At 38.6% G+C, this 25,376-nt stretch overlaps 1 pseudogene; it reads left to right on the forward strand.

Moving 5' to 3' along the window:
- The first annotated feature begins 20,064 nt into the window (after positions 1–20,064).
- The window catches only part of LOC120236719, a 44,560-nt pseudogene continuing 39,248 nt past the window's right edge, over positions 20,065–25,376 (forward strand).

Consider the following 25,376-nt stretch of genomic DNA (forward strand, 5'->3'; position numbering starts at 1 on the left):
TACCAGTGGTTGAGACATATTTAAAAATCTTGCTAGACCGACTCCCAATATATTACTGTTTACCTATTTTTTAGGCTATTCACTACATAGTTATATTTAATTTGTTAGTTTACATTATGTTTATCTGTTAACCCCAGATTTCAGAGATTTAACACAATACAAATTTATATTTCACTGACATTCCAGGCCAATTGCAGGGGTTCTAGTTGGCAATTAGGTGGCTTTCCTTCATCTTGAGATTTAGGTACACGGATCCTTCCGTCCGGCAGCTGCACCATTCTCCTAGTGTCTCTTAACAGGTGGGAGAAGAGAAGACATCCCAACCTCATCAAAATCTTGGCCAGAAATTGATCACTTCTGTTCATAGTCCATTAGGAAGAATTGGTCACACAGCCCTACTTAGATGGAAGGGAAGCTTGGGAATGTAATTTTTGTCCGGGCAACTGTGTTCCCACAACTGAAACTATGGGAAGCACCTGTTTTGATGGACAGTGACCTATCTCCAGCATACATACCAAAAGTGTCAGCTTTCTATAGATATACTTAACTACCACATTGCTTACTACTTTAATTCTGAATCTTGTGTTGAACAGATGTATATGTTAAAGTACTGTGGAAAATAAGAGGAAAATATTCAAGAATCCTTAGAGTTTATCCATTTCTTAGAAAAGACACTTCAACATGTAAATAATCGTTGAAAGTACCTCATATTCTGCATTTTGGTCCTAGAATCTTAGATTTTTGGATAATAGTTTGGCAACTAAGTTGTAATTTGCCATTCTAATTATTTTCTTATGATGTTCATCTCAGCTAGAATATGACACATATTCTCAGCTCATTAACATTTCCTGATTTTAAAGCATTTCCCATTCAACTTCCTTTCCCAGAGGTCAAGTCCCCAGGACTTTCACTGTGGTTGCCTGTGGATACCACACAGAACGGTCATGGGGAAAAATACATAGACTCTGAATTACTCTGCAAAGAGGCCCTAATTGGGTTCTCCCTCTCATAGAAATAGATCTTTCATCAATGACAATTCAGTGCAATTAGGGACAGTCTCCTGTAACTTGCCACGGGTGCAGTCAGTTGATACTAATGTTTCTTTGGGAAGCACTTGAATAAATGATGTCTCAGCGTTTTTATGTGAGAATTCCTTCTCATGAGAGCTGCCTTCCAATTCAATAATTAGGACTGAACTATTTTAATTCCAATGGCTGTACATTGAATTCTAATTTCTTTCTTCTTTTGTTTAATGTAAACTTTGCTGTATGGCTTCTTGAAGCATATTCCACATACTTATTTGATACCATCTAATAGCCCTCTTCTTTTTCTAACACTGTAAAGGATGTGTTTTTCTACACAAAAATAACATATTAACAACAATAATACTGGCACTGCATTTTGAGCTTACAAAATTACTTTCTATCTTATTCATTTAATATTTATAACAACTTTGTGAGACTCAGAGAATTTGTCAAAGGAAACACAGCTGATCAATAGCAGGACTGATTTTTTAAATTAAGTGATTAGATTTGCTACTACATTATGATGCCTAATTAAATTTATTATATTGCATGAAACTGAAATAATCTGAGTCATAAAACTATGTTATTGATAGTAAGAAAGAAAGAAAGATAGAAAGATATCAGTAAACATGTAAAGCTTCAAAATATATGTAAATATATTTGTAATATGTAAATATGCAAAACTATGAGTTCACATGTCATAGAGGGTGGAGAGACTGGATGGATGAGTGGATTGAGTGGACAGAGAAGATAAGAAAGCGCTATTCAGGGAGAGGAAGTGAATTCCTGCATAAAATCAGGAAAGAGAGGCTGTGTACAGACACTATGGGGAAAGTGAAATATATGGAAAGAGGGGGTTGGGGGAGGGGAGAAGAGTGATAAGGAAAGAGGCTAGCTAGATCAGCTAAGAAGGCCTGAGTCTGAAGAGCCTGAAAGTCTGGCAGAGAAATTTAGACTTTACTAACAGGGTGACGTGAACCAATGTTATTTCATGAGATAGGAATATTAGGAGAAAGTGCTTTAAAGGAGATATTTGGCAGAAGACTGCCTGATAGCTTGAAAATAGAAAAGCTGAAGTCAGTCAATCTGTTGCTGCCAGATCAAGAAAAAGATTTGGAGCCAGTGGCAATGAAGTGTGAAGCAAAACAGAGGTCACGGCTCAGGGCTGCATTGGACAAAAAGAATTGTCAAAGATAAAGCTTTAAGGTTTTTACCAAAGGGACTGGAAGAATGTGGAATTCAGGAATAACCTGTTTTCAAAAATGATAAGATAACTAAGTCTAGTTGTCAAATTACAACTTAATATGTCTAAATAAATACCTGTTTTCTAATATAAGTGTTTTCCTTATTTATTTTTATTTGAGAGAGAGAGAGAGGGAGAAAGAGAGGGAAGGACAGAGCACAGGGGAGAGGGCAGAAGGGGAGAGAGAGAGAATCCTAAGCAGACTCCATGCTCAGCACAGAGCCCAACAGAGCGCTCAATCCCATAACCGTGGGATCATGACTGAGCCCAAATCAAGAGTCAGATGCTGAACCAATTGAGCCACTCAGCCACCCCTTAATACAAGTGCTTTTCAGTTGACTGAAATATTTCTAAGCTATGCAATTTTGATTTTATTTCCCAATATCAGAAATTTCAAAAAGACTGCTTATTAGATAAATATTTAACAACAGAGCCACTTTATCTCTTATTTTGAAGTTTATTTATTTATTTTGAGAGAGTGAGAGACCGAGAGAGCATGCATGTGCATGTGCACGAGTAGGAGAGAGGCAGAGAGAAAGGAAGAGAGAGAATTCCAAGCAGGCTCCACACTGTCAGCACAGAGCCCCACGCAAGGCTCAATCACATAAACCAGGAGATCATGACCTGAGCCGAAATCAAGAGTCAGTTGCTCAACCAACTGAGCCACCCAGGCACCCTCCCACTTTGTCTCTTAAGAATAGGATTATCTGGGGTACCTGGGTGGCTCGGTCGGTTGATTTCAGCTTAGGGCATGATCTCATGGTTTGTGAGTTTGAGCCCTGCACTGGGCTCTCTGCTGTCGGCACAGAGCTTTTTTTGGATCCTCTGTTCCCTTCTCTCTCCGTAGCTCTCCTGCTCTCTCTCTCTCTCAAAAATAAAATAATTATAATAATAAAAATAAGTACAGGATTATTTTACTGTCCTGCTGTGGCTACTGTGTCAAACATAAGTCAAATACTGTCTTCATAGAACAAGCCGGTATATTGTTCATACTGTGAAGCTATTAATTCTGACCTTTAGAATAGCTTGCCAGTTTATACACAAAACAACACTCTGGCTATTGGAATTTGCAGTAAACATGCTTAAGACATTGTTCTTCAAAACAGTTGGTGTTTATAGAAACACAAAAAATTTTAGAGATTATATTTCAGTCTCCAATTTTACAGATGGTAAAACAGAATTTATCCAAAACACAGATCCAATTAGTAGCAGTGATGGATTGGGATTTAAGGGTTTGACTACGGATTCAGTGTTCTAGAATATTCTGTGTAGAACACTAACAGTGTTCTAAGTGCAAAACTTGGATGCCAGGAATAGTTCCAAATTACTTTACATTTATTACCCCAGAAATACAACTCAAAAGCCCAATGAATGGAGTACAATTATGACACCTCCCTTTCCAGGAGGAGCAAATGAGATGTGTAGAGGTGGAGTAGCCCAGGTAGATAGAGTCTGAGCAACTCACTCAAGATTACATACTAATGAAGATGGAATTTGAAACCAGGTAATCTGGTTCCAGCGGCTGCGCCCTTGCTGCCTCTCAGGTCTCAGCCCCAACTCTATTCTCTCCAAATACTTTATGTGCCAACTTGCAAACAGAGAATAGTAACTATAAGGAAATGAAATAATAGAACTCTCAATCATGTTCTGCCTTTTCAACCAAAGATAATCTGTAGTTTTTGGCGAGAGTTTATTCGATTATTAAAAGCCTGAGGCAATTACCATGACGGGCTCCAGTCAGCGTTGAGAGTAGTCGGGCATTCAACCAGGAAAAACAAACTGGAAAAAAAATCTTTCTTATTCCACTGTTCCTAAGACCCAAGGGGGAGTGAAGTCTGTGAAGGAGAGCCTGAGCATTAGGAGGCTATTGAGAAGGAGGACTCTAGAAGATGATAAAGTGCAAAGACGCTGTGTTTCAATAAGGAAGGAGGCAGACGTCAGCATGAAACACTGCAGCAAATTCAACTGAGAAGGGGATTAGCAAGTGGTTATTGGATTTAGGCCGTTAGTGAGTTTTGAGAGCAATTTCACTGGAACCTAGATTGCAGAAGACCAAGGAATGCACACCAAGAGATAAATGTATGCTGCACACATCCCTCCACTTTATAAATGTGTAACAAAACTCGATCACATTTCAGAAAGTTCAGCTTTGCAATAGTCAGACTGAGAATATTTATTTTAGCTTTAAAAATTATTTAATAAGTTGGTACTGTTTAATCAGCATGGAACAAGTATCAAAAGGTTTAAAAAAGTAAGCAGTGGAAAGTCGTCTTCCCTTCCCCATCCAATGTCTGCACTGTTCCCATCTTTTCACTTGAGTAACCACTCTACTGATTTCTTCATCTTTTTTTTTTTTTTGAGGTATTTTTCTTTAAGTAAGGAAAACAGACACACATATTTTAACATGATGGTTGTGTACTATATTGTTAGTAATTTCTTTTGTTCCCCATTAAATGCATCTTGAAGACTTTTCCCATCAATAAATGGGCTTCCCTACTAGTTTTTAAAGTTTGAACAATATTCCATTAGGGATGCAGTATAGTTTATTTAAATCATTCTGCACGGAGGAAAGTTAGTGTTATATGTTTGCTGTCACAAACAGAGTTGCTCTGCCGGGAGCTGCACTGGCCTCACTGGATGACAGTCACAGCGAGGAAATGGCAGCGTCTGCAGAGCTCCTGCCATGAGAAATGGAAACTGGTATCTCCTTCTGCTATTACTGGCTCAGGTTGGAAATGAGCCTGCGGGTATTGACCAGGCCTCACAATATTCCAGATCAGACTGATATTCCCCACACAGATTCCTCATAAGGAAAGGCATATTCCTGCCTTTTCCAAAGAGATTTCAGATGAAAACATTGTGGATGATTGTTAGGAAGAAAAGGCTCTTCCTAAGGGCCTTGCAGATCCAAGACTTACATAATAAAGGGGGCTAAGAACACAACTTATAATTGAGTCTGGCCCTGAGACAAAGAGCCTAATTTAGAGTTAAGGGCAGATATCCACCCCCACCCAAACGTTTCTGCCTGGAGCCCTAGCCGCCCCCCACCTCAAGGCATTTGTTACCAACTATTTGGAGTGACTTATTCTGGCCTTGAATATGCTGATTGCTCCCTGTGGAGGAACCTACTGAGGAACTTCTTCTTTTGTGATTATGGGAGCAGAGGTGTCTCCTGAAAGACCTGTTTGACCCCTGCTCACAGAGAAGTAACCTCACCCTTTTATGCTAAACACATTGTCTGATATGCTGCATCTAAATTACCTATCTCACTATTGATAAAGGTTATGCAGAAGTCTACAAATCTATGTTTTGGGAAATTCTTACATATCAAAGAAGTTTGTTATCAGAAATCATTGTCTAAGGCAAATGCCACTTCTGTGCCGTCCCCCAAACACTTATAAAATAAAGTTGAGTCAGATGCCTGCCTGGTGACCAGAAAGACTCTCGGGCCTCTCTCACCCCTCCCTCGCCGACACCGTCCATCCTTCAGGGACCCCTGAACCCCGGCTGGAGCCGGTCTCTGACACTGATCTGTTTCACATGTATATCTTCGTACATATTTCATTGATATAAATGTAGGTAAACCTCTTCGGTAAATCCCTGGAAGTGACTTGGTAGGACTGGTTTGTTTTTGTTAAACCATTACAATACTGTATTGTAAGGCCACAAATCTAAACGTCTAAACCAAACTGACTCCATGACAGGCTTTAAGTTTCCCCTCTAAACTAGAAGGCCTGAGTTTTGGCTTCCCCGAAACTATCAGGTAGTTACACATTACCCAAGGCAGGAGTAACCACCCTTGCAACACCCAATCAAGAAAGGCCAGCGACCACCCTCCACATTGTTAAGGGAGAGGCCTGGAGATAGAAACTATAGATAGGACCCTGTTACCTAATGTTAAAGTTAACCTGTTAGTCGTTGAACAAGACCCTAGGCTTGCTCTGTGATTGGTTGAATTTAAAGGTACTCTAAATGTTGTAATTGGATCCCACCAAAAGTAACGAATACTCTAGACAATGTGTATGGTCAAACCCACTGTCAATGATGTTGAATAATTATGATTGGATCACTGTTCCCATGTCACAACTTCTGTAACTCCCCCGTCTCAAACCCCATAAAAACCCTACTCTGCCCTTGTTCGGGGCTCTCAGCACGGATCCATGCGCTAGTGAAGTCTGTGAGCCCGGGCTCGAGCCCGTAATAAAGCCCTTTGCCTTTGCATGTGTGACTCGGTCTCCCTGGTGGTCTCTGGTCGGTGAGGATACTGCGATCTGGGTATAACAGTTATACACTGTCAAAGTGCTAGCTATTCATGGATACCATGCCAAGTTGCCACTTCTTAATCGATTCATGAGAATACCTGTTTTCTATATCTTTACCAATTCTGTGTTATCAAATTTTCACATTTTAGTTTGCAAATCTTATAGGTAAAATATGAGATTCCAATATAGTTTTCAATTATATACTCCTTATGAGTGAAAAGTATTATTTTATATGTTCAAGAACCATTTGTAGGTAGGGTTTTTTTTTTTAATGTTTATTTATTTTTGAGAGAGACAGAGAGAGAGAGAGACAAGGCATGAGAGGGGAAAGGCAGAGAGAGAGGGAGACACAGAATCTGAAGCAGGCTCCAGGCTCCGAGCTGTAGCACAGAGCTGGATGCGGGGCTCACACTCACAAACTGTGAGGTCATGACCTGAGCCAAAGTTGGTCGCTTAACCAAAAGAGTCACACAGGCGCCCCAGGGATTTTTTTTTTTTTTTTAATTTGGATCTTGTTTTAGTGCACTAGGATTGTAATTGCTATTTTTGGGAAACCATTGCTGTTTAATTCATGGTGAATATTTCTTAGGCATTTGAGAAAAAGGCATAATCTCTGTTTTTAGGATACAATATTTGATATTTATCTATTAATTGTATTATTTAGCATCTATATACTAATTTTATACTGTTAAAAATAATTTGTAAATTAAAAATTGATAAATCACAAAATGTACCTAGTTGTATTATTTAGTATACACACACATATATACACATATACAGACACACACACTAGCTTTTTGTCTAATTGATCTGTTATGGAAAAGTAGTAGTAAATTTTTCTCCTATTACTAGTATGTTTCTATTTATCCTTGGTATTTTCTGTAGTTCTTGACAAATGATGAAATGATGATGTCCTGTTGTTTCGTTGATAGATATTCGTCACTATTTTATTTTCATCTTGAAATGCATGCTCGAGCATTGTAATGTGTCTTTTCATTTTTAACAGCATACTTTAGCATCATAACACATCTTTCTTAACTTGTTTAATGCTTTTTGTCCTAAATTCAACTTGGTCTGACATTAACATCATGACCTCTGCTTTTTCGTTTGCATTTGTGTAATATAGTTTTGGCCATCCTTTTATTTTCGACTTTTGCTATGTGTTGTCTGTATTAGAATCATGTACTTCACCTACATTAACGATCGTTATGTACCACATAATCTTGGATTTCATTCGCATAGACTACTGGTATCTTTAGCGTTGTTCAGTGTACCACATACTTTTGTCTATTTGCCGTGTTCAGATTAGAACTGGGTTTTGTTTTATGATCTAATCTGAAATTACTTCCCTTAATAAGTGGATTCAGTAATCAAAAACACAGGTATGTTTAGCCTTACATTTATTACGTTACTTTTAATTATATTTCCTGCAATCATAACTATCATATCATCATCATTTTATCTTTCAATATGTGGTTGATCTTCTTTCAGGGTGTGTGTGTGTGTGTGTGTGTGTGTTTCATTAGTTTCCCAGTAATAAAAAAATAATAAAGTTGAAAAATATTTCCTTCCTATTCATCTTCCCTCTCCCCTGCACAACTTTATATTAGTCAGTAATATTATCTGTTGTTTTTATTTTCATGCAATGCATATCATGTTATGATAGGCCTATAATTCTATTAGTTTGTCATCCAGTGATTAGGAATGAGACAATCAGTATATTTAGTGTCTCCTTCCTTCTTTACCCTTTCAATTTTTGTCAGTGGTATTTTTAATTTATAGGACATATAATACTTACATTCTGAGGTGTCACCATAGACCCTTAGTTCTACTGTTTAAGGATATTCAGTGTGCCTTATCTCACAGTGCTTTATCCTCCTATAGTTTCCTTAAGGAGGGATCATGGGAATAAAAATCTCTGGTTTCTTGCATGTTGCAAACTATTTGTGTGTTTTATACCTGGAAGTCAGTTTGGCCGTTTCGAAGAATCTTTGACTCACATTTTTTTCTTTAGAGGCTTGCTGAGATCATGGTCTTTGGATATTACACACTATAGTGGAGGCTGAGGAAGCCCAATTTTTGCCACTTTTTAAGTGATGTGATCAGGTTGCTTGATTATGCAGAAAGATCTTTATCTTTGTAATCTGGTATATTTCCTAGATTATATTTCAATATTGACTTTTTTAGATTACTTTCCCTGGAAATGTGATATGTCCTTTCAATATATATGCATAAGTCATTCTTCAGAATAATTTCAAAAAAATTTCTTGAATTATATCTATAATATTTGTTTTGTAATTTTATCTTGGTTTCTTTAGGAACTCCAATTATATGTATGTTACATCATCTTTGTCTTCTATTTACTTACTATTTTCTATTTAACTTTGTCTTTAGTTTTATCTCACTTTCTTTACTTTTTTCATTTCTATTCCCTGCTTTTTACTACATTTTCTGAAGTGTTTATTTGCTTATTCCTTCTAATATTCATTTTTATTTTTTTGCTTATTTTATTTTTTCCCCTTTTTAACCTAAGTTCACTGAGCCCAACGTCATCTCATTTGCTCTTTTGCCATCTCCTTCCTTAGATCTGCATTTTTGTTCTAGAAACAACTGTTTCATTAAATGTTATTGTTTGTTGTTTTGCTTTAATTCAGGGAAAATTTGTGGTCCACTTTTTCATAGGTTCCATGTCAACTTTTGTTTGTTTGGGTTTTGGAGGGAGCATCCATTTGTTTTTAAACTTTCTGACGTTTTCCCTTCTTTTTCCATGTTAGCTTCTTTATATGAATAATGTGCTAATCACACAAGTGCACAAATTCTTTGCAGATTGTTATTACTTGTCTTTTGATGAGATGGACAGCTATTTGCCAGAAATTCTTACCTGCGGGGCAGAACAGAACTGTAGTATATTTATATTTCAAAACCTAAGGGCTTTCTTCTAAGCTGCCACAAAGACAAACTTCTTTCTGAAAATGTGATTTTCATGTAATACATCTCCTCGGCTTCTCTGAATGTAACTTGTTCCTGAGGGGCTTTTGGCATCAAGCTGCTCACCCCTTTTCTCTCACCTGCTATTCCAGTGTACAGCACAGTCTGTGTGTGCATGCGCATGGAGAAAAGCATTTCCCTTGCCTTTAGGAAATGCATTCTTTGGGGGGCTTTCTGAAATCTGCAGTTGGTAGGTTTTCTCCTCAGCTTTTCTTCATCCATCTGCTTATTTCCCGAATTCTGCCGGAAGCCTTAGATACTCTTCAAACTATCTTGTAGTCTGTCTTCTAATTTCACGACAAATAGAATTCTTGCTTTTCTCATCAGTTCTCCTGGTTATTTTGGGAGGAGAAGAAAGGGGCCTTAGTTTATGCAGCTACATTTGTCTTGTAAATCTTTATCTCACTTATCCATTCCAAATGATAAAGGGCATTAAAGCATTACAACTTCCCTGTCTTTCTCTGAGTTTTGCGATTTTTGGAACTGTGGAGAGCAATACAAAATAACCAAAAAAAGAGTCTATTTCTAGTTTCACATCACTGTTTTTGATGATAATAACAGTTCCCTTCTCTTTCATGGTTCATGTTACATCTGTACCATGGGCACAAAGATAAATCTCACTTCCATTTCTTTTCTGTATTATTTCCTTCCCAAGAGCCTGTGTCTTCCTGCTTTTCAGGGGTCCAGAGCCATAAAGACTCTTGGGGGGTTGGTTGTTTCCAGCCATTGCCACGACAGATGTGTTGTGCCTGTGCTCTACAGCGGATACTAGCCACTGGCTCAGCTCTGTGCAGGACTCAAATTTCTGAATTTATTATATAAAATTATGCAGGCTCTGATTCTTGGCTAGTTTAGAAATTGACTTCTGTTCCTCTATTTCATTCATGCAGGCAAGAACAGCTGGGGCATCTTCGCTGACAGTCTCCAGGTTTGAACCGCAGAGCCATGGAAGCCAAGTCATCCTCCGTAGTCTGGGACACATTTTCTCCCAGGATCTTTGACACATGCTGAACACTGCTGACATTCAGGGCAGGGAAGACTCACCCGAGCACATAGCTATCTCCCTAGGGAACCACCAAATACAGGACTTTTTAACGCTGCTATTTTATTTCTATTGGATGCCATTAAAATATTGGTCTATGAACCAGAAAAAGAAAACATTTCAAGTAAACAGAAAATTTCTCCCCAAATGGCTGAGTCTCTGGGGCAGGCATTTAAATAGAACAGATACTAAAAACAGAAAGTACAGAAATGACACAATGTGGTTATACCATATGAATTTTCCTTTCAACTTTAAGTCTTGTTACCTTCGTATCCTAATCATATTTTTAATAAAGTGTAAAAGCACACCTATTAGCCAGTGTTTAGCTAAGCTCATAACTCTATTGTGTATGAGACTATCTTTTATTCTTACTCTTAGGGCATTCTGATAAATGAAAAGCAGAAGATGCTACTTATTCACATATGCTGTTCCTTGCCAATTTTTAGCATTAGAAAACTGTAGGCAATCCCTCAAACCCACTACAGAAATTTGTCAATCTAAAATGTATATCCTTCGGGGGCACATGGGTGGTGGCTCAGTTGGCTATGCATCTGACCCTTGAGTTTGGCTCAAGTCATGATCTCACAATCATGAGATCAAGCCCCGCATTGGTCCCACTTTGGTCCTCCATGCCCACCATGGAGCCTGCTTAAGACTCTTTCTTTCTCCCTCTGTCCCTCCCTTACTTGTGTGTGTGCACACACATGCACACACTAAATAAATAAACAAAATGTATGTATTTTAAAAATCATGTACACTTAATAAAATTAACATTTCCCAAATTTGCAGAGATTTACTTTTTATCTTTTTTCAAAATATAAATAAAATTCCATTCGGTCACAGTCTCTGTCTCATCATTCTTATTTGTCATTCCCTTTCTTGCCGGCTACCTCAATCTGCTTTTTGTATGCATCGCCCAACTTGCTTGTCTTTGTTTTCCATCTCCAACACACCAATCTTCCTTCAGTATTGCCAGTGTAGCCAAGAATACTCTTCAGGAGAGCATTATGTCATTTATACATATAATACTCATATCACTGTTATGTCCTGGAGAATGTGTCAATCAGTTATTGGGGGCCTAATGTTTGGGAACTTATTGAACACTAATTTGTTTAAGATACATTACTATATAACAGAAGCTGATTTAGGCTGATTCAGCAGAAGTTTGTTAAAAGAATATTGGATAGGTCACAGAATTGTTGAAGGAACTAGAGAACAATACTTGAGGTTAAGCTTCCAGGCAGAATGGTCAAGACTGTCTCAGAATTGAGTTAATGAAAATCTGCCACAATAGCGCTGACCCACAAAACATTACACAAAACTGCTGCTAATGTTGCTGCCCAACAGTGCAATTTCTGCATGAGCAAACTGAACTTTCAGGCCCTGGGAAATCACTACCCCTTCCACCCTGGTCACCATCAGAACCACTGCCACCAAGCGATATCCCAAGTTGAGTTTCCTCTAAGGTAGAATTTAATATGCAGGATTTCCCCTGTGCAAGAGACGGGAAAGAATTAGGACTAACCAAGGCCAGAAGTCAGGCTATCATATAGACCCAAAGTAGACCTCAGCTGACACTATAGCAAACTTTGGGGCCAAAGGTTGTTGCTAGTTGGGCCAAGATGGCAAGATTTTTTAAGATGCTAACAAATAGTATTCAACAGCATATAAGAAGAATTATACTTATATCAAACAATCATTGGGTATGAGCTACACAGAGAAGGGGCATGACCTCGGGAAAGATAGCTCTCTCTAGCTAAGGCAATCAATGCCTGTAGTTTTCCAACTGTATCCTCAACATCGAGGGAAACAAGCACAGTCCACACATTGCAGTGGTTAGATTATACCCATGGTGCAGTTCTGTGACCTCTGTTTCCTGATTTTAGAACATAGGTATAATAATATCTATCTCATTAGGATTCCTGTAAGGCTTAATAAAATAATCCATGTGAACGTGGCATCCCTTACAGGGATCCAAATAAGATAATACTACTATTCCTTGTTCTAAATCAGGAAACTGAGGTCACAGAATGATTGCTTGTCTGAACGGGGATTTCAATCTTTTTGCTAGACTATTCTGAAGTGAGGAGCTAACTACATTAAGCACAATATTTTTCTAAATAACAGACCCAGAGATTTGTCTTCAGTGAAGACTATGGATATGTAATACTGTACACACATTGAGATATTTAAAAAATTTTTTTAATGTTTTTATTTTATTTTTGAGATAGAGACACGGAACAAGAGCAGGGGAAGGGCAGAGAGAGCGGGAGACACAGAATCTGAAGCAGGGTCCAGGCTCTGAGCTGTCAGCACAGAGTCCGGTGCAGGGCCGGAACTCACAAACTGTGAGATAACTGAAGAAGACACACAGGTGCCCCGAGATGTTAACTGGGTATACACATACGTGTTTTGTGTGTAAAATGCACATACGTGATGCTCTCCATAATCTATTACCAACATACCTCTCCAATACCCTTATACCTAATGACTTCAGTCATTTTGTATCATCTGCCTGGAGTCTCATCCCAGTAACCTTAGCCTAAAATTCTACTGCAACTTCCTGACAGCCAGTCTCTCACCTCCACCTAAGCTTTCTTTTGGTGTTCCCTTTGTATTTTTATTTTACTCCTCTTTTAAAACTTACCACAGTATAGCTTTCATTAGAGGTAATCATGTACCTTCCTTAGGTTTCCAGTAGTCTATGAGGTCCTTCAAGAGTGTGATTAGACTTTACTCATTTTTTTCTAGCTTTTACCATAATACCTTGTTTATAGTAGGCTCCAAATAAGTGTGTGTTCTACTAAGCTCCCAACTTTCCCAAAACTTTTCAGTAAGTGAACTAGATGTTTATATATGCAGATAATGTTATTTTACAATTAGTTCATGTGGGCTGGTTGTACTGATTTGTTAGTGCTACTCTGGTAGACTGGAGATGAAGTTTATTGGAAAAAATTGTCTTTTGTGAGTCAGCTCCACCCCAATCTCATTTCTGGAGTTAATGATGCTGCTCAAGGGACATTCTCTATGTTCTGACATCAAATTCGTTTCATTGGGGATACTTAATGCTTTTTAAGAAGAATAATTGGTTCTCCTGGTGTTTTCGTCACAAGCAGTAGATCATGGTGGGTAAATGCATGAACTTCAGAGCCAAAGTCTCTGGGTCTGAATCCTGGCTCTGACATTTGCTAGTCATGTAACCTTGGGAAACTGACTTATCTGTGCCTTAATTTATTTGTAAAATAGGGATATTCAAAATACCCACCTAATTGAATTCATATGAGAATTGAATGGGTGAATATAAGCAAATCACACTAAACATTTCCCTGACATGATAAAGCATATGAAAGTGTTGGCTATTACTGATGGGGTTTTTAAACTTTAAAAAATGTTTACTTATTTTTAAAAGAAAGAGAAAGAAAGAGAGCATACATACTTGGGGCGGAGGGGAGGAGCAGAGAGAGGGAGACAGGTTCCAAAGCAGGTTCCATGACCACAGCAGAGAGCCTAATGAAAGTCTGATGTGGGGCTCGAATTCATGAACCATGAGATCATGTCCTGACCTGAAGTCAGATGCTTAACCAACTGAGCCAAACAGGCGCCCCTGACCATTGCTGATGGTTGGTATACTTTCCTAAGCTTCCCTTCTCTTAAATGGTAAATTCTTTTGAAACAACAGTCAACTATAAAACATTCTTCCACTTCCAAAAACTCTCAGAATAGCTCGAAAGAATATAACTATTTCTTAAAACATCTGAATTTTGGAAACACAAACTATTTCAAATAAAATATCAGACCTAACAAAACTATGCAAGTTCTAGAAACATAAAAAGTAAAAAAACAAAACAAACAAACAAAAAAACGCTTAAGAAGCAAGTTAACCTACCTACATGCACGTTATCTACCCTTGAAGGTAAAGCTTTTACTTTAAGGCCTCTCAATCATAACCTGTGGGCTGCTACCTGATGTCAGTATACCTATAGTCAGGTGACACAATGGGGAGGAAAAAATGCCTTCTTAAAGAGCTCCTGGGAAAACCTGACGCTGAGGAGAGATTGCCATGTCACGAGAGTCAGATACGGTCCTTCTTTGTTCCATCTTCAATGCCGCTACTCTAGTCCCTCATACCTCTTGCCTGGACTAATGCAGCCATCTCCACGCTTAAATACATGCTTATTCTGGTCGTCTTCCCACCTAGTTTCCACACATGACCAGAATGGTCTCCTATTTATTTATTTATCAAATATAATTAACAGACAGTGTTATATCGGTTTTAGGTGTATAATATTCAACAATTCAACAATTGAATATACATTTCATTATGTATATATATTCAATTGACTATACATATTCAACAACTCTATACATTTCTCAGTGCTCATCAAGAGAAGTGTACTTTTAATACCCTTATCTATTTCACTCATCTCCCCACCCACCTCCCCTCTGGCAACCATCAGTTTGTTCTATTTAAGAGTCTGTTTTTAGTTTATCTCTTTTTTCTTTGTTCATTTGTTTATTAAATTCCACAAATCAGTGAAGAAAAAAATGCTTAGGGAGGGGCCCCTGGGTGGCTCAGTTGGTTAAGCTTACAACTTTGGCTCAAGTCATGATCTCCCGGTTCATGAGTTTCAGCCCTGCTTCAGATTCTGTGTCTCCCTCTCTCTCTGTCCCCCACCATTCATATTCTGTCTCTCTCTCTCAAAAATAAAATAAATATTAAAATTTTTTTAAAAAGCTCAGGGAAATGTATAAAAGGGACATCCCAATTTCATAATTATTGTTGTATTCTAATGCAATTTATACTTGTCTGCTATCTAAGTTACATTTTAAACTCTACAGATCCGGCTCATACCAACCAAAACCTCTTTTATGCGTACGTGCCTGTGTGTCTACTATCATAGCGATGTTATAATATCTAAGTGTCATAAAATCAAATTGAAATGTCAGATTAGGTTAAAAAAAAAAATGTTCTCCTTTAATAAGCCAGAAAGGCAATGCCAGTTAACATATCTAAATTTTCTTGGGTAATATCATTAGTAATTTTATTATCTCATAATTTGCCATTTTTAAACCACAGTTCTGAATTTATTGTACAATTATCTTACTTCATTTACCCATAAAATGCTACAGTTTCTAAAGTAAGATAGTTGCCTTGTGGAATATACTAGCAATAATACATGGTATCTTTAGAACAGAATTGAATGGGTGTCCTCCAACTGAAGTGATGGGGAAGGTGGGCAAGCTGAATGTAATTATCAAAGATGGCACGTGCCCAGCATCCTGCAAATGACAGCCAGATGCTCTCATGAATGATGAGTTGCTAGGCTTGTTGCTAGATGGATTGTATGTCATTGGCCTTGCAGAACCATAAAATTATCTTCTTTTTCATTATGCAAACTTGTAAAGATTACTCAGGGTTTTTGAAATGAAATTAGAGCAGCTAATGGTAGGTCATATCAAGGATGTTACAGCAATCTGACAGTGACATCTGTCACTCCACTGTGTGCCAGGTTGGATTCGAGGGATTTGGCTAGCAGGAAAATGTCCAGTGATTCCTCACCATGCTATATTTGTCATCCTGCTTTTGGCACTGGCCACATCTTCAGGATGTCACTCAAGTCAAAGAGGGTGATACTCCCAGATGGAGGAGGACCAATGTGTAGTCCAAGCAATAGAAATAGCTGAACACTCTTGCTAAAACCTCCAAATAGGTCTGCAAGGTTCACATTGAACTCAGAATTTAAGCTTTAGTTGGTGAAACACTGAACATATTTTAAAATGTAGTGAAATTGTTCAACTGAAAGTAAATGGATTCAAAAAATCTGCCGGTTGATGGGTCTTTAATGTACTCTGTTCTGGGAAAATGTTACTCAATTAGTCATTAATTCAACAAATATTTAGCAATTTCATTCCATGCAAACAGAACAGTATTTGAAAGGGCCTGGAAATGAGAAGGGATATGGCAATTTCAAGAAGGAAAAGAGGTAATTCTGGCAAGGACAGGTTGGGACTAAGAAGAAGACATTTACTAGTTTTAAACAAGGATTTGCTTATCATACTGCATTTTCTGGTATATTATTTTGGTACACAATGTAGGAGCATATTGGAGGGGAAGGGAAGGAAAAAGTGTGGGGAGAACCACTAGGAGATTATTACAGAAATTGCTGGGAGCCGCACTGGCCTCACTGGATGACAGTCACAGCGAGGAAATGGCAGCGTTTGCACAGCTCCTGCCATGAGAAACGGAAACTCATATCTCCTTCTGCTACTACTGGCTCATGTTGGAATGAGCCTGCTGGTATTGACCAGGCCTCACAATATTCCAGATCAGACCGATATTCCCCACACAGATTGCTCATAAGGAAAGGCATGTCCCTGCCTTTTCCAAAGAGACTTCAGATGAAAACACTTTGGATGAAAGGCTCTTCCTAAGGGCCTTGCAGATCCAAGACTTAGATAATAAAGGAGGCTTGAGTCTGGCCCTGAGACAAAGAGCCTAATTTAGAGTTAAGGGCAGATATCCACCCCCACCCAACTGTTTCTGCCTGGAGCCCTGGCCGCCCCCCACCTCAAGGCATTTGTTACCAACTATTTGGAGTGACTTATTCTGGCCTTGAATATGCTGATTGCTCCCTGTGGAGGAACCTATTGAGGAACTTCTTCTTTTGTGATTATGGGAGTAGAGGTGTCTCCTGAAAGACCTGTTTGACCCCTGCTCACAGAGAAGTAACCTCACCCTTTTATGCTAAACACATTGTCTGATATGCTAAAGATACCTTCTTCCCCATAGGATAAGCATCTAAATCACCTATCTCACTACTGATAAAGGTTATGCAGAAGTCTTCTACAAATCTATGTTCTGGGAAATTCTTACATATCAAAGAAATTTGTTATCAGAAATCATTGTCTAAGGCAAATGCCACTTCTGTGCCATCCCCTACACACTGATAAAATAAAGTTGAGCTCTAGTCAGGGCAGAGATGCCTGCCAGGTGACCAGAAAGACTCTCGGGCCTCTCTCACCCTTCCCTTGCCGACACTGTCCATCCTTCAGGGACCCCTGGACCCCAGCCAGAGCCGGTCTCCGACAAGAAATCTAGCAAGAGGTGATGCCGTGACATAAGATGGTGGAAATGAAACCAAGCGGATCGTTTTAAAAGACATTTAGAGAAAGAATGAAGTTAGTAAGGAAATGGGTATGGGTGGTGGCAAGATTGAGAAGAGAAGACAAAAAATGCCCAGGTGGCTGACACAGGTAAGTAGGTAGAAAGCAGTCTTATTTATTGAGACAGGAAACTAAGATGGGAGATCAGGGGAGATGATGAGTTCAATTTAGACATTCAGAGTTTAAAGAAGATGTGGGATATCTAATAGAAATATCCAGTAGGCAATTGCAAATATAAGTAGAAGGTCAAGAAGAAAGACTGGAGAAATCATCATTGGAGCCTAAGATGTGCTCACTGCAGCCATTTTGAATAAAGGAATGGAAACTTCCTAGGAAAGTACTCAACTAAGACAAGAAAGAGAGAGGGTGATTTTGGATAATGGACAATGAGAGAAGTATTGTAGAGATGGAATAGTCCTTTCCATGGTACGTTGTCTACTTTCAACATATCTCTTGGTTAAGCTCTCATGAGTTTTACTTTAAAAAGTCAACATTAAAAATGTAATAGCTGGGGTACTTGGGTGGCTCAGTCAGTTAAGCGTCTGACGCTTGATTTTGGCTCAGGTCATGATCGCAGTTAAAAGATTGAATCCCATGTTGGGCACCATGCTGGGGGAGGAGCCTGCTTGATATTTTCTCTCTCCCTCTCTCTACCCTTCCCCCTACTGTCTCAAAAAAAAACAAAACAAAACATAGTACTAAAAAGGGTGATTTTAATAAACGTTTCATGATACCCTGAAATCAGGGTGTTGGCAGTCTTGGTAACAGCTGGGTATGCTGGACTGACAAACTGAAGACTTCATGAGACCTAGCATAAATCCCTGAAACATCAGGCATTAGCAGGTCTTGGCTCACATACCCGCAGGCATCACCAGCAGAGGGGTAAATTTACAGAGAGCTTCAGGGATGGCAGAGCCTTGGTAGACATGGGTAGCCTTGACTGGAACTACCACCAAGAAAACAGCAAGTGCTATAGAGTCATCACAATGACTGATTGGGGAAGGACATGTGAAGTTGGGTATGTAGAACTAATTTAAAAGAGAGTTGGCATGCTCTTAGGATGTGGTGGTGATAGAACCAGACACACTCTCTTTTTACTGTTTTGAGGACCTTATTTTTTTAACGCCAAGCTGGGGCAACCTAAGGTGGGGAGAGACAACCTCCTTGTTGCCTATCTGTAGTACATATTAGAAAGCCATGCTTTTAAATGTGTTCTTAAGGATGACTTTTATATCTTATATTTCTATTTTAATAATCTAGTCAATTGTTTAAAATCTGAATCCTATATTTCATTATCCCCCTAGATTGGTAATTTTAAATGGAAAAGTGTGTCTCAGCTTCTCTTTACAGTCAAATGGAAGGAATTTTGCTAATTATAGTCATGTGATTATATTTTATATCAGGGATAATACTCAATTGAAACAAGTCTCCCCACCATGAGTGAAAAGTAAAGATGTGCTTCTCTAATTTAGATTTTAATTTCACCTGATCATTAGTTCATTTTCACACATAAAGTATGTTTTGTCAAATTAATTAATTAGGGCAATTGCTTCTGGTCTCATGTGTCAAACATTATATGAGGTTGGAGAAGTTCTATCAAATTATGTTTTTAATTTGTTAAGAAGCAGTATCTGGTGATAAAACTTGCGAAGACAAATAAGAAGCTGCTAACTTTGAATTAAAATACTCAAAACTTCAAATTGCATCATGCTATCATTAAACATTACAGCTGGGCTTTGAGGCTAGGCTCTGCTACTTTGCAATGAAGTTACTTTAACCTCTTTGAGCTTTAGCTTTCTCTTGGGTAAAATGAATAAATACTTGGAAAATATTAAATCAATGTGCTTTTATTTCTTTCTATAAATCAAGTTCCCTTGATGCTACCTCCATTAGGAAGAGGATAGGACACTGGGGGAAAATCCCTGACATATAATAATGAGAAAGAAAAGAAAGCTTTTCTGGCCCCAGAGGAGAAGGTGGGAAAGGGAACAGGTTGTGAAAGAAGGGATCAGGCAGTCAACTATATTCCAAACCACTCCCCCCACCCCATGTGTACAGCCAAGTTCAATTCTCAAGTATTTATGGGAAAGCAGTGATTCATTTTAAAAAGAAGCATGGAGCAGTATATAGGATAAAGTTTCAATCCAACTTCCTTGTTCAGTCTCTGGAAGGAGATCACCTGATGAGAAACCAAAATGGAGCAGTACCTCAGAATAAAAAATGGTGGCCAGATGATGAGATGCCTGAAATGAATGCACTGAATGAGACATTTATCCAAGCCATGGGGAGATTCCAGACACAGTGAAAGACAAGATTAGGCTGAGGCAGCAGAGGAGATGGATGGCCAAACAGCCTGAGAGCTTTGCCAATATTTCACCACCACAGACTTTCAGCACCACAGCCCATGATGCCTTAGAGCTTATAAGTGCTTCCTCACCAATGAGTTCCCATCCCCATCACAAGAAGGTACATAAAACTTAACTTCCTTCTTTATCTGGAGGCCATCTTGAAAAGGATGAGATGGAAGAAACTATGCAATACACATATTTATAGTGTCCATGAAGGTGGATTGGGAATGTACTAGAAAAGACTGACTTTCTTTTATTTGGTAAGTTATCTCTATTCCCCTCCCCACTACAGTTTGAGGCTCACAAAGAAGATAAAATCAGTTATGAAACATTTTCAAAATTATATACATGTTAGCACTGAGTTACAGGTATAAATTTCCAACCACAATTACTTTTAAAACGTGCAAGCGAAGCTCAGCCAATATTTTTTCCCCTTTTTTTAAATGTTTATTCATTTCTGAGAGACATTCATTTTTCTTTCCTTTTTTTAAATGTTTATTCATTTCTGAGAAACAGACAATGCACGAGCCGGGGGAGGAGCAGAGAGAGAGACACACAGAATCAGAAGCAGGCTCCAGGCTCCAGCTGTCAGACACAGGGCTCAAACTCATGAACTGTGAGATCATGACCTGAACTGAAGTGGGATGCTTAACCGACTGAGCCACCCAGATGCTCCCAGCCAATATTTCAAATATTTAAAATATTTGTTAAAACATCTAAGAAAGCATTTTTCATTCACATTTTTTCCAGTATTATTGAGACCTAATTGACATATAACACTGTGTCACTGTGTAAGTTTAAGGTGTACAACATAGTGATTTGATATATGTATATATAGTGAACTAGTCATCACAGTAAGTTTAGTTAGCATCCATCACCTCATATAGTTATTTTTTTTCTTGTGATGAAAACCTTTAAGAGCTACTCTCTTAGCAAATTTCAAATATACAATACAGTACTGTTGACTATCAGTTGCCATGCTGTGCATTACAACACATCCCTAGAACTTATTTATCTTATAACTGGAAGTTTGTACCCCTGCCCCATCCCATTCACACATAACAAATATTTGTTGAGTTATTAAATGTAATACGGCAGGCTCTCTGCTGGACATAGAGACAGGTGAGCAGGCACAGTGACATGTCCTTGACTACAGTAGTTTGTAACATTGCAGATGGGGAGAATTAATTCAAGTTGACCATCAGAATGAATTAATGCCTCTGGCTGTACTGGCAAACCTAAGTATATCAATGAAAAAGAAATTATATGAAAAGAAGGGAGGTGAAGAGAGGCAAAAGTGTAGATAAGATAGCACGTCATCAACAATTATCCCAACTATCATTCAAGGACATTTTAAACTTCACACCGCCTATGCTCAGGCTTGACCTAATTCTGAAAAGGAGTTTAATGGGGTTGAAACTATGAAGGGCAACAGCCCGGCTCACTGGCTCTTCATGAACTGACTCAATATACCCCAAGGAGATTTGCTTTGCTCATGAAATCACATGCATCTCTTGAGCACTAAGCATATTCAAGGCTTTTGCTGCTTGTAATGCTAGATACTAAAAGCTAGTCCTAGTTTTGATTTTCTAAATTGAACACGATCTCACAATCTTATAAATCAAAAATGTTATACTTAACAGCAATATTCTCACTCAATTATTTAAGGAGAACAAGAGAGAGGATGTTTATTTTTCTGCAATGCAACAAAATTCATTGACAGGGGCTGTTATTAATGCTTTGGGGTATTTCACCTACCTAACTGCAAACCACTTAATATTTTAATGAGGTTCTTAGATAGAGATTAAGTGACCAGGGATCATTATTAATTTAATGATTTTAAGTTTAAATATTACAAAAACCTTTCAAACATCAAGAAAGGATCTCAATTCCATAAAATATCTGTAATAAAATTTTATTGAGTTTATTTAAAATTTCTAAAGGAAATGTTGGGGTCCAACCCAGCAGACTGTGGGGTGTGTAGTGTTGAAATTTTCATAGTTTGAGCCAAGGAACGGGTCAAGAGAACCTGTAAACAAAGAACTTGTTCTAACACAAGACCTTGGTTTGTGCAGATGGTCCTTAAATGTGGATGTAGACTAGAGATGAGAAAAGCATTATTTATCTACTGAGTCAGTAAGGGCTTCAGCTAAGAGGCTCATCCCTCATCCCAGGAATACTCAGGAAAATGATTTTAGGGCCAAGTTCCATATACACTATAGCATGGGGAACAGTAATAACTCAACACTAGTTGTCACCTAAATATTGTTATGAATCTGTACTGTAGGAAACAACATGACTTTCTCTGAATTTGCCAGACTTTCTTATATCAATATGTTGATTCCTCTACTTGAAATTCCTCTTCCTTCTGCCTGAAATGGCTTCCCTTCCTTCTGCCCCATCCATCTCATCCTTCCACTTCATGTTACGTATTTCCTCTGAAAAGTGTTCCTCGGCCTTTATCTGTCTATTCTCCTAGGCATCCTCTAAGAAGCTCCATTAAAGCACTTTTTAATGCTGTATTTCAGTTGTTTGATGGCATATCAGCTCTAGGTTGTGAGCAATGTGAACACAGAGACAAACCATGCTTTCAATTTTCATAACTGCAGTGCCTCACAGAGTGCCTGGCACAGGAGTGCCCCAAATATATTTATTGAATTGATTTTTAAAATACCAAAAGTGAGTCTGCATTACCTGGGTGCTTCAATTGGTTAAAGCATCCAACTCTTGATTTTGGCTCAGGTCACGTTCTTGCAGTGTCTGGGATGGAGCACATTATTGGACAGTGTGGAGCCTGCTTGGTATTCTCTCTTTCCCTCTCTTCTCTCTCTCTGCCGCTTCCCTGCTCACACACACATGAACGCACTCTCTCTCTCTGTCTCAAAAAAAAAAAAAAAAAAAAATACAAGTAAAATAAAATATTGGGGTGCCTGGTGGCTCAGTCAGTTAAGTGTTTGACTTCGGCACAGGTCATCATTTCAGGGTTCAAGAGTTTGAGCCCCATGTCAGGCTCTGTGCTGACAACTCAGAGCCTGGAAGCTGCTTCGGATTCTGTGTGTTCCTCTCTCTCTCTGACCCTCCCCTGCTCATGCTCTGTCTCTGTCTCCCAAAAATAAGCTAAAAAAAGTTAATAAAATAAAATATCAAAAGTGAGTCAAACCAGATCACTAGGTAATAGATGACAAAATAGATTTGTATTTATGTACTTCACTTGCACTCTATTCTGGTTAACTGCACAACCAGCACATCCTTCACTGAGCAGGCTCCACACAGCAGGCAACAGTTCAGTGGCTGCTGGTAAGGGGACGGGCAATGACTACCCAGTGTTTAAGGGAATACTCGGCAAATTTAAAATTCAGAGAATTTCACATAAAAATCCAGATTTCCGAAATCTCTTTAAAGTTGTGGAGATTTGGTGAGGCTTTGTTCACATGTGCACATGGCAACATCCTTGAGGAAGCAGCAGCCTGGAGCAGGAAAGGCTATGGGCAATGGGGCCAAACCGCTAAGATTTATTTTATGAGTTCTTAAACTTAGAACTAAAGTTTTTCTTTAGTTCTTTTAGCATATATGCTAAAAGAAATGTTAAGATTACTAAATGTATACTTTAATCCCTATATTGAATAGCAGATAGATATTCTAGTGTTCTTGTCCCCTACTGGCCCCTTTGGTTTTTAAGCACCTTCTTCAACTACCATACACCAAAAACTGTTACTAAGGACACACCCCTCCCTTCTCCTTACCAAATCATTTCAAATGTAGCTATGAAAGAAAGAGTTCTCTTTGGAAGCAGAGAGGTGAATTACCTCACATAATCTCTTCTTGTCTATCATTGTGAAACCCATCCTCCATGTGAACAAATGTCATCCTAGAGCTTAGACAATCAACCAGAAAATAATTCTTAGTCTTAATTCTTAATCATGACCTCTAACCACCCATCGAAAAACTGAAAGAAAGTAGGCATGAATAAAAGCCTTTCAACGTCTTAGAGAGAGGTTTCATGTAAATAAATACAAGGTACTATTCATAGATACCACACCTTAAATAACTTTCTCCTTTCAATAGAAAAGAAAATGAAATAGAGCCCAACCCCTGAAAAGCCTGCTGATCAACTTGACTACAACGTGACACTGATTATAGACTTAGGAGGGTTAACACAGCTATTTGGAACCATTAGGGTTTTCATCATTCAGTGAATAGTTTAAACAAGATTTAGCTCTGAGTTAAACTTGTATCTATTTAAAATACAACTTTTGAGACTCTTCACTTACTATGAATATAATAGCCTCTGTGCCTACCAGCCAAGGGAAAATTAACAGCCCATCTCACTCCACACCTACTGAAAGTAAATCCTTTGTGGTCCAGTTCTTTTCTGACCCCCCAATAAATCATCATTCAACTAAGAGTCAACTCAGGCGTGGTCAGTTGAGCATTCTTTTTAATGGAACCATACACCTGTCTGGATAGTGACATTAAACGAGCACATACTCGAGTCTAGCTGTCCATGTTCATTACTTGGCCAAATTACTTAACCTTTGTGACTCAGTTTATTTATTTGCAAAAGGAGAAGGATACCATCACCTACCACTTAGGACTGTATGGATTAATCGGGTCATCTTTGCTAAAGGTCTTAGTGCATGTGCCTGCCAAGTGCATGTGTGCTTCCACGAAATTCCTCCAGCAGAAGCAAGCATCATGCACCTTGGGGCCTCTGCCCAGCACACAGTGGCTGTTTGCTAAATACTTGCTAGATGACTATCTGCTACTTTTCTATGGCCTCTATATATTTAGGAAGACACTTCTATAGTATTTATTACATGCTAAATACTGTTCTAGGTCTTGTATAAATATTCACTCATCAAATTCTCAAAACATCCCCAGGAGGGAGGCACTAATATTATCCTTTTTTTCAGAAGAGGAAACTGAGGCATAGCATAGATAACTTGTCTGAGTTGCCCTGCTCTTACTAGGGATTTACGCTCAGTCTAATCCCTAAGCCATGCAGAACTTCAGTGTAAGAACTTTACTCAGGCCCAGTGTGTAAGAGTCTCCTGGAGAACCTGTTAAAAGATACAGATTCCAGAGCCCCATCTTTGATGCTCAAGTATGTAAGGTTGAAGGTGGGATCCAGGAAGGACCACTTCTGCCAGCACCTGGAAGTCTCTGGTGCAGGGAATCACTTTAAAAAATACTGGGCCATACTGATGACAAAACATTAATCTGACTAACTGGCCACTACATTAAATGAATGACAGGAATGAGAATAAGTCAACTTTTAGATCAACGTGATACTTAAATAATACC

Source organism: Hyaena hyaena, unplaced genomic scaffold (assembly GCF_003009895.1).
Source record: "Hyaena hyaena isolate Hyena2069 unplaced genomic scaffold, ASM300989v1 scaffold_161, whole genome shotgun sequence".
Classification (NCBI taxonomy): Eukaryota; Metazoa; Chordata; class Mammalia; order Carnivora; family Hyaenidae; genus Hyaena; species Hyaena hyaena.